The sequence below is a fragment of the Artemia franciscana genome, chromosome 5, assembly GCF_032884065.1.
Source record: "Artemia franciscana chromosome 5, ASM3288406v1, whole genome shotgun sequence".
Lineage (NCBI taxonomy): Eukaryota > Metazoa > Arthropoda > Branchiopoda > Anostraca > Artemiidae > Artemia > Artemia franciscana.
This window is the reverse complement of record NC_088867.1, coordinates 44,581,419-44,592,716: the sequence shown is the minus strand read 5'-3', so window position 1 is coordinate 44,592,716 and position 11,298 is coordinate 44,581,419. Positions and strand designations below refer to the sequence as shown.

General features: G+C 34.9%; 1 protein-coding gene across 1 annotated transcript in view; it reads left to right on the top strand.

Moving 5' to 3' along the window:
• The first annotated feature begins 1,246 nt into the window (after nucleotides 1-1,246).
• LOC136027469 (glycerophosphocholine cholinephosphodiesterase ENPP6-like) overlaps nucleotides 1,247-11,298 on the top strand; it is a 68,151-nt gene continuing 58,099 nt past the window's right edge. The window contains exon 1 of the mRNA XM_065704764.1: nucleotides 1,247-1,405. The gene's annotated coding sequence lies outside the window, so the exon portion shown is untranslated. The remainder of the gene's footprint in view (nucleotides 1,406-11,298) is intronic.

Genomic DNA, 11,298 nt, shown 5'->3' with positions numbered 1-11,298 from the left:
TAAAATCATCTCTTCACCCCCAATATTTCAAATGAATTTGTCACCTCCCAACCTTTTCGTTAATTGGCACTGCTGTCTTTTCTATTCTTGATCATACACAGAGTATTAATGTAATGGTCATACAAAAACAAGATATTGATCAAACATTCATTGTTTTAATATATTAAGTTAAATGTAATAAATTTAGCCATTTGATCAGTGAAAACGGTTTTTCTTTTTTTGAAAGTATCTACCCTTGCTGATGCTATTAAACTGCAACTCACTCCTATAGGGATTATTTATGATCCCCAGCCAAAATTTATTGAATCATTCATGTAAAAAGAAGAAGGTCCGGGCTCTTACCCTCACCCAACATGTGAAACCTTAAGGTTATTTCTATATATTCGACATATAACTAATTTAGTTTTCTGCGTAAACGCGAATGTTTTTCCCTCCCTTAAGTGAATTCCAGCATATATGCCTTTTGCCACTGTTATACAGCATATATGCCTTTTGCCACTGTTATACAGCATACACCATATGTACAATACCTTCTATTTGTACACGCTGGTTTGTAACTAAGGGATGTACGCTGGGTAGCTTCAGGCCCCCTTCGAGGATCTGAAACCTAAGGTCCTCCATTTTATTTTAGTGTAATTAGTCAGTTTTCACCGTTGAAAAAAGAAAGAAAAATCTCCATCCCTGAAGTAAGTTCCTATGTTCGTGCCTGTTGCCAAATCTGCTCACCTGAGCCATTCCTATGGTTGGTGGTGCTCGGAGCAAAACTATTTACAGCACCCCCCCCTCCCGACTCAAATATAAGCAATAAAAGCCAAGTTAAAGTGAAACATTTTCTCATAGTGGACATCCTCCCAATCACGCCCCTCCCCATCCACGGTGCCTAGGGCAGTTGTCCCGCCTTTGAACGGCTGTGTTCACCATGCTTTTCATGCGATAACTAAGAGACAGAATAATAGTGTAAGAATGAATTTTTGAACTATTGTATTTATTTTCATGAATATTTATCATTCGTTAGGTATTTTATTACTTGCAGAGTCTAATAAACAGTTTATTAACCTGTACTAGAATAGACGGTTTTTGCGAAGTTTTAATAAGTTTTTCGCTGCTTTGTCCATAAAATTTTTGTTCAACCTTATTTTGATTATTTCTGCAAACGATGTTATCCTTTTAAGAATTCATGCAAAGACTCATGAAAAATGCGCTTTGAATTTCTAATTTGAAAAGATTAAAATTACACACGTTTCTCCCACTTGTTGCCCGCGACTTTGAGTATCCGTGGCCAGAGATTATTTTGGGAGAGAACTCGAAATTAGTTCGAAGTCCAGTTGATTTTTCCCGGTGCAACGGACTCGAACACAAAATCTTTCTTGGATGACTCTTTCCTGAAAATAAAGAGAACTTCAAGGTAAATAAAAGTTTGTTCATTATAAACAGCTTAATGTAGACAACTGTTCTATTAGAAATGTGCCGTATCGCTTATATATTCTGGTCAAAACCCAAAAATCATTTAAATAATATTTATATTATCTGTGAATATTTTACTAGCTATAATCTTAACCTCAAGAAACCAAATTTACCTTTTTTTAAAATAATTATACCTTGCGTAGAAAAAAAGTTGTAAGTAATTATTGAATAACTAGCTGTTGGGGTGGCGCTTCGCGCCACCCCAACACCTAGTTGGTGGGGGCGCTTCGCGCCCCCCCAAGCCCCCCCGCGCGCGTAAGTCGTTACGCGCCATATTAGTTACGCGCCATTGTAGTTGTGTCCCTATGTCCCACCTGTGAATATAGATATATATATATATATATATATATATATATATATATATATATATATATATATATATATATATATGTTTTTAACTACGTAAAACTTGCGAATATACAACATTCTTTACTGTCCCATTGTCTATGCATATAAATAGATTGTCAGTTTTATTGACTCTTGAACATGCAACATATTATTGTCCAAGGGAAGAACAATCCGTATTCAGATCTATACCTCATGATTCTAATGATTGCCCTTGAGCTTTGTTGATGGTGATTGCTAATCGACCATTCCCTGAGTCGCCATCGTCATTTATATATCCCCCTGTGCACCCCGGCGTCCCCTTTGTAGTTATGTCCCTGTGTCCCGGTCGTCATTTATATTCCCTGTGTCCCGGTCGTCATTTGTGTCCCGGTGTTCCAGTCTGTGATTTCTCTTTGAGTGTCCCGGGCGTCATTTATATTCCTTGTGTCCCGGTGTCCCGGTCGTCATTTATATCCCCCTGTGCCCCCCCGGCGTCCCCATTGTAGTTGTGTCCCTGTGTCCCGGTCGTCATTTATATTCCCTGTGTCCCGGTCGTCATTTGTAATTTTTTAGTTTTTTTATTAGTTTTTAGTTTTTTTGTAGTTTTTACCATTTTTTTAGTTTTTTTAGTTTTTTTTTTTACTTATGTCCTGGTCGTCATTTATACTCCCTGTGTCCCGGTCGTCATTTGTGTCTCGGTGCTTTGTTGATTGCTAATTTATATTATATTTATATTTATATTTTTTATATTTATTAATATTTTTTTAGTTTTCTTTTTCTCTTATTTTTCAGTTTTTTCCTTTTTTTTAGTTTTTTCTTTTTTAGTTTTTAGTTTTTTTTTGTTTTTTACCTTTTTTTAGTTTTTTTAGTTTTTTTTAGTTTTTTAGCTTTTTTAGTTTTTTTATTAGTTTTTAGTTTTTTTTAGTTTTTGCCTTTTTTTAGTTTTTTCAGTTTTTTTTTAGTTTTTAGTTTTTTACCTTTTTTTAGTTTTTTTTAGTTTTTTAGCTTTTTTAGTTTTTTTTCTTTTTAGTTTTTTTTGTAGTTTTTACCTTTTTTAGTTTTTTTTCTTCTTTTGTATTAGCGTGAAATAATTCAGACGTCATATGCGGACAAACACGACGTCACTCGACAGACAGACAGACAGACATAACCCACAAACAACTTATTTTTATATATATTTATTCATATTTTTTTAGTTTTCTTTTTCTCTTTTATTTTTCAGTTTTTTCCTTTTTTTTAGTTTTTTTCTTTTTTAGTTTTTAGTTTTTTTTAGTTTTTTACCTTTTTTTAGTTTTTTTTAGTTTTTTTAGTTTTTTAGCTTTTTTAGTTTTTTTATTAGTTTTTATTTTTTTTGTAGTTTTTGCCTTTTTTTATTTTTTTCAGTTTTTTTTTAGTTATTAGATTTTTACCTTTTTTTAGTTTTTTTTAGTTTTTTAGCTTTTTTAGTCTTTTTTTCTTTTTAGTTTTTTTTGTAGTTTTTACCTTTTTTAGTTTTTTTCTTCTTTTGTATTAGTGTGAAATAATTCAGACGTCATATGCGAACAAACATGACGTCACCTGATCCACAGATCCACAGATCCACACACAGACAACTTATTTTTATATATATAGATTTAAGAATTGAAATGAGTCAGATAGCTCCGATATAATACACACTACGGAAAGAGTTCTATGACATAAAGATCTGGTACCGAGTTACTAAAAAGGGGGGCTTATTTTAAGTACGTGTTTGCAGTAGTAGATACAGAAATTTGGAGGAGGAGTGATCGAATTCGAGGAGTTTCTTCTTTGTTCGACAGACTGTTAGACTATATTCTTGATGACATTTTTTTTTGCAGGATATATTCTTTTTTAAAAATACATATTCTTAGGCTCTTAGGCTAGATTTATTTTTTTGGCTGGAAAAATATCTAGATTAGAATTTTTACTATCAAAGGTCTAGCTCTTGGAAGATTTTTCTAAATTTTCTCAAAATTCTCAGAAGAAACACCTTTGAGCACAGTTTCTCCATTTCGTGTATTCGTATAATTGTAAAGAAGAACTGCACAATTAAGCTTCGCCAAGGACAAAAAAAAATTGAATACAGCAATGGATTTAAGCCGCATTAACTGGGGGGGGGGTGAATACAAAAATAGTTGTTTTTAGTCAACTAAGTACCTTAGTAAGAGTAAGAGCTTAAAAATATAAAATCAAGGAACTGAATGTTAGATGTAGGAAAAACTGGAGAGGGCAGCTACCCTCCTGCCCGGGCCAAGAATCGCCATTGAATGGATCATTTTAAACTTATCACTAGGTAAAACGCTTCTTGTAGTAAATGCTTCGAAGCAATGGTTTGGTTTCTTCAGATACTCCAAACGCACTGAGGAAGTCAGTATAAGTTTGATATTTATTTTTCTCTTTGTTTTTTCTTTCAGTTGTTCAGTGGAGGTTTTCTTTGTTATTTTTTACTTGGCAATGTATGCTTTAGTGGGACAAATACGATGTCTACTTAACTCAAAAATTTACGAAGAAGATAACTTGCTGTAGTGGCTTCAATGAAGGGGCAAAAGGAAGGGCATGTGCTTCCCTTTATTTTTGCCCTCTTTAAATTTTGAAAAATACCTTTTTGGGGAAATTTTCATGAAAATGGCTTTTTAATCTTATTGGAAAATATAAAAAATAAACTAATTCCCTCTCTCCGCTTCAAGACTACGAGGAAAATAGTTTGTCCTCATACTTCACCGGTTTTATTTGAAATTTTTCAACGATCTTTTAATATAATGACAAGCCACATACTATCAAAATGCATTTTATTTTTAAATGGGTAAATCATCTTTGTCATTTGGAATGAACAAGAAAATACAGGAAATAGTCATCAAATTTGCCCCCCCCCATTGCAAAAAATGCTCAGATTTGCATGATTTTTCTATATTTTTTTTTACTTGATGTTCTATAGTGCCACTGAAACATGCCTGACTTTTTTGTTTTGATAAAGTAATATGCCACTCCAATATTTTTATCGCTTTCTCTTAATCAAATTTTGTATTTGCGGGTTTTGGCATTCATATTTTAAGGTAATTTGCTTGAAAATAAGAATTTCCAGGAAAATTCTTCTTTTTAGGCAGCGCACAAAGTGTAGATTATGCGTGGAAATTGATTTCGGGGAAGTAGACAAAGTTTCCTTTTTCTCAAGGTTGATGTGGGGGGAATGGGAAAAGGCGAATTGAAAGATATAGGACTTCTAAGAAAAATTTAATAGCCACTATTGTATGTTGTGGGACGGAAAGAAAGAAAAGACGCCGTCATAAGGAGTGATTAATTTTAGAAAAGAAGTTTTTGAACTACAAGTAACATTAAAGTTTTTAAAGGAGCAACATTAAAACTTAAACATGCATACATTATTACTATATGAAGGAGCCAACCCCCTCCACAATCTTTAATTCGCTAAAATAAAGTTTTGTAGTACTTAAAGCAATTTTTTATTTCAATTAAACGACCCCTGTGTCCCAAGATTCCTTAGTAAAGAATTGGGACAAAAGTCAAACTTTAGCGTAAAGAGGAAGAGACTGAGGAAGGGGCAGTTTTCTTTTGTACGGAAAAATTTCTGTGCTTTTTAAGTCTTAATGGTGCTCATTACGTTTAGTTGAAAAACTTGTTTTTAATATAGTTTCTGATCGCTTTTCAAATAATACGGGGAAATACAGCTTCCCAATTCCTTGAAAATTCTCCCCCCCACGAAAATGTCTTTCATAGAAAATTCCACCATGGAAATTTCTAACTCTTAAAACCCCTCTCCCACAGAAATTTTCTCCTGGTCAGGTCCATCCTTTCTGAAAATTAATCCCTGAAAATTTCCTGCTGACAATTCTCTTTTGAAAATTATCCTTACTTTTACTTGAAAGAATTTGCTTTTTTTAAACTAATTTTGGATTGTTTTTATTTCATGCTTGAAATCCCCTCTGCTCTGTGGAATATTTCCCTCGGAAAATCCTTCCCAGCGGAGAGTTCCTCCCATGGAAAATGTTCCCATGAAAAATTTCTCCTGTGGTACATCCCGCCCCACGGAAAATTCTCACAGACAATTCCTTCCGTGCTGAAAATTCCCCTGGAACATTCTATTCATATGCAAAATTAAATAAAAAAAAAGTTTTTTTTTAACTGAGAGAAAGGAGCGACATTAAAATGTCCCTCCAATTTTTGATTACTTAAAAAGGCAACTAGAACTTTTAATTTTGTACGAACGTTTTCCTTAGTAAAAACATACGTAACTTTCGAATTAACTTACGTAACGAACTTCTATATTGGTATGTTTTTATTACGTATATGAGGTGGTTCACCCCCTCGTCAATATCTTGCTCTTTACAATAAAGCTTAAATTTTGTCCCAATTCCTTAAGAATGACCCCTGGATCAAAAAAGCCGTAGAATAAATAGTTGAAATCACTAAAAATATTTTAGCGTAAAGAGCGAGGTATTACGAGGAGGCAAACCCCTCGTATGCGTAATAATTTCTGGTCGTTTTGAGTTTTAATGCTGGTCCTTACTTTCAGTTGAAAAAACTTTTCATATTTATTTTTTCATTGTTTTTTTTTAAATAATGCTAGAAAATCCTGCGCTCCCTTCATTGAAATTCTCATCCCCCATGACAAATTACTTCATGGAAAGATCCTCCCACGAAGCCCCCCTCAACTTCTCTCCCCCTCCCAAACCCAAAAATCCCCCTGAAAACGTCTTTACACTTCTCAATAACCATTACTACATGTAAACACTGGTCAAAGTTTGTAACTTGCAGCCCCTCCCACGGGGACTGTGGGGGAGTAAGTCGTCCCCAAACACATAGTTATTAGGTTTTTTGACTGTGTTGAATAAAATGGCTATCTCAGAATTTTGATCCGGTGACTTTGGGGAAAAATGAGCGTAGGAGGGGGGCTAGGTGCCCTCCAATTTTTTGGTCGCTTAAAAAGTACTAGAACTTTGAATTCCCGCTAGAATGAGCCATCTTGTAATATTGCAGGACCACTGGGTCGATACGATCACCCCTGGAAAAAAAACAAAAACAAATAAACACCCACCCGTGATCGGTCTTCTGGCAAAAAATACGAATATCCACATTTTTGTAAATAGGAGCATGAAATTAGGAGTTGAAATTTCTACAGTGTGGTTCTTTGATATGCTGAATGCGATGGTGTGATTTACGTTAAGATTCTATGACTTTTAGGGGGTGTTTCCCCCTATTTCGTAAAATAATGCAAATTTTCTCATGCTCGTAGCTTTTAATGGGTAAGACTAAACTTAATGAAACTTATACATTCAAAATCAGCATTAAAATCCTAATTCCATATTTTAGAGTTTCGGTTACTATTGAGCCGGGTCGCTCCTTATTACAGTTCGTTACCACGAACTGTTTGATTGAGTCGCCATAGGGAAAGTTTGACAAATAAAAAGTATTCCGCATATGAATTCTGAAAAATTCCTCGGTACAAAATTTACCCTTGGAAATTATCCCCGCCCCCTGGAAATTTGCCTCCCAACGGATAACCCTTCCGAGGAAAACTTCAGCTGATAAGGTCCGTCTTTTACCCCAATAACAAATATTATATGTAAACAATGGGCAAATTTCATAACTTACGGTTATCGTACCTTTTAGCTACTCCGAACAAAATGGTTATCTCAAAACTTTGATAAGAGGTACTTAAGAAAAAAAGGGGATAGGAGAGGGCTAGTTGCCGTATAATCTTTTTATTAACTCAAAACGGGCACTAAAATTGTTAATTTTAGTCTGAATAGGCCCTCTCTGATCTTCTATGACCATTCTTTCGATACGATCAATCCTGCAAAAAAAAAAACAATAACAAAAAACAAAAACAAAAAAACACGCATCCGTGATCTTTCTTATGAAAAAAAAATCCATATTTGGTATATAGGAACTTGAAACCTCTATAGTATGGTTATCTGATATGTTGAATCTGATGGTGTGAACTTAAGATTCCTTGAGTTTCTGGGGTTGTTTCCCCTTTTCGTTCAAAATCGGGCCAATTGTTTCAGGCCCTCAGAGATTAATGAGCAGTATTAAACTTTCTGAATTTTATAGATTTGAAATCAGCATAAAAAATCAATTCTTTTGATCTATTAAATGTTATCAATATTTGAAGTTTTGGATAGTATTGGGCTGAGTCGTTCCTTGCTTACAGTTTGTAATCAGAAACTGTTTGACGATGAGTCTGAAAAACATAAATTAGTGAAGGACGTCTGGAAGGGGGCATAGTTGTCAAGATCTCCCCAAAATAGCATATTTTCGCGATTTGTTGACAAAATCTAGAACACAAAATCACCCCAGTAAATCTCAACCAAACTAAATTCAACCCATGCAAAATTCAACCTGCAGGTAACACTGCTCGGTAAAACCTAATTCTAACAAAACTAAGCTCCTAAGACTTAGTCTATGCAAACCTACTAAGGTTCAACCCAGTTAAACTTAGCCCAGTAAAAGTCAATCCATGGAAAATCTATACCACGTAGAACTCAACAGAGAAAAACTAAACCTAAGGCAAGCTCAATGCGCTCTTCCCAAGCTATGGTTACGAGTACATAGTTTTCTTGGGAGGTAGGAGGAGAGGTCGGCCACCTGTTATCCAGCTCAAGCAGGAATACTACTGTTAGCATTGTCACTGCCATTAATATCAATGATATCAGTGGGAGTCATTATTATCACTTCTTATGTTTTTGACTGGGGTTGACAAATTTGAAAAAAAAAATATGACAAACCGAAAACTATGTAAAATATCAGGATTATTGGGTAAATTGCAAAGAAAAATCTCAAAATTTTTCTGTGGGAAAATTTGACCTCGATCCTACAAAAGGGACCAAATTTAGATTAAATTTCGGATGGGTGGAATTTCGCCTGGGTCACCTTTTGCGGAGCCTGAATTGTGAATAGGCTAATTTTTGTGTAGGCTGAATTTTTCTTCCATGGATTTTCCATGAACTTAATTTTGCATAGGTTTCAGTTTCAGTCGGCTGAGTCTTGCATGGTCTGAATTTTGTATAGGCTGAGTTTGGCAAGGTTTCAGTAAATAGTGTCAGCATATTCACTAATAACTGAAATTTTTAATTTTGTTTGAAAATATGAAAGGTTTATTGTGAAAGTGTATTATTGTTTGCGGGGTAATTGTCTTTGGCTGTATTTTGTACTGGAAATGCATTGCACGCGTTATGTTTTTTTTAAGTTTATGCAGATTTAATATTCTAATTGGCTGAATTGCCATCTGGGTTTAACCTTGTGCTTTTCATGGATTGAGTTTTAGATATTTTAACTATTTTCCCCAGTTAGGTTTTTGCATGTTGATTTTTCTGGGCTATTTACTGGGTTGAATATTTCTGTATATCGTGAAGTTTTGCTGGTTGAGTCTTTTTATTAGTCAAATTTTTGTGGATCGAGATTCGTTAATTTGAGTCTAGATGGGGTTAAATTTTCCTCAGGTTGAGCTCTGCCGGTCTTAGTTCTCCATATGTGAATTTTGCAGTCGTTGGTGTTTGCAAGGGTTGTGTTTTATGTGGATAAAACCTGGACTGAATTTTCCTTTGACTGAAGTTCGCAGGGGATTTTGTATGGGTTGATTTTGTTTTGGCTTAATTTAGCGTTATGTGTGGACAAAATTTTTCTTGGATTGAGTCTTGCTGAGTCAAATTTTGCCGGGGTAAATTTTACTGGGGTTGGATTTTAATGACTCTAGTTTTGTTTAGTCTTGTTTGCTGAGTCAGCAGTTTGCAGCAGTTGTAATTCAGGGCTATGTAATTTATGTGATGTGATCCAAAGTTACCCAAAAGGTAATTAAAAACTAGATTGTTTATACCAATTTGGTATAGAAATGAGGGCATGATTTTTGTCTAGATATGGAAAGTAATAGCCGTGTTAAAAAACATTGATTAGGCGCGGTGCTGACACGGCAGCCACAATGCACAAAAGTTGAAAACAAAGATGTGGCTAATCCGTGGTGACTGTGAAAGCATAAACATTTAAGAATGTCTCAAGAAAGTAGTGAGTTGAAGCTCATGCTTTTGAGTCAGATCATTAATATAGTCAAGGCCATATCCGGGGGGAAGGGGCTATCGGATTTGACTCCCCCTACCTTGGCACAACAAAATTCCTACTCCCCTGACACAACAAAAATCCACATAAAAAACTGTTGATGCATTTTTTAAAGTTTTTTTTACAACCACCCTCTTTACTCCGCGAAACAATAGCCCCCATCCCCCGAACAAAACCCTGGACACACCCTTGAATCTATTGATCCGTAACTAGACCATACTATGTCGCTAACTCTGCAATTTGGCTTAAGAGAGATTTTCCCATTTGCATTCACCTTCAAAATGCTTAGATTTCAGAATGCTAAGTTCTCAACTTTGGCGATATACATTGATGCAATACCCTTAAAATAAGATCGATCGTGACTAAAAACAAGTATTTCAAATTAGATCCTTTTCTTTTTTGATAATTGTATGATCGTTAAAATTGTCATGCCTCAGCACTGGATTAGATAGAAAAGCAAATGTAGAATGTAAGTGATAATTAAGGGGATACATAGCCTATTGTAGGTGTGCATGATTTTGACAATTCCTCATGTGCTCTCAAGTCTACCATCAGCATTACAGTTAATTTTAAACCGTGAATTATCTTGTCATCATGGAATACTTGTTATGGCATAAGACGAGCCATGTGGACATTATGGCTATTAATATCACTAATCATGGGTGTGTAAAAAATGGAGGAATGAAAGGAGAGAAGAACAGCTATTTTCCCTCTCCCCCTACGAAGACGAAAACACATAAAAAATCTAATTTGCTGCCAAATTGGGAAAAAAAAATTGGACTCTTTTCTGCAAAAAGGGCCTTTTCCAACCTTTGAACGACAAGAAAAGTGTTTTAGGGCCCCTGGCCAAAGTCAAAATAAAGCAATTCGACGAATAGCTACATATTTTTCTACGCTAGTCGTCATTGAAGAAAAAAAATTTAAAAATATTTCCGCCACTCAAGAATATTTAAATAATGCGTCGCTCGTAAACGTTTACCGCTGGTTCCAGACATTCATTTGTTTAAAAGACCTACTGTAAATTTTCTAACACCTTCCGTGTAACCAAAGCCTAGAAAGTGATTTAATAATCAAGTTTATTAAATGAGGGTTTAGTAGGCCCAGGTTAATTGACAACCCAGGTCAAAATTTCCTACTATTTTTCTCTGAAACCCTATATAATCACTTCATCACTTATTTTTTTAAGCTTTTACAGAGAAAGCTCAAGATTCCTCATGCGGTAAGAAAAATATGTAATACAAGCATTTGAGGCCCTCTCTCGTGGAAATACCCAGAAGGGAGAATGACTTTGGGCCCCTTCTCCAGAGATCTTAGGTTTTAAAGATTGGCAGTTGGTTTCCTAAATATTTTAGAAAACTTTCAACTTTTTGGATTTTTTTTGAATTCACCCTCCATTCGAAATAAAAACCTATACAAGTGCCTCCCTCCTTTCTGAAATAT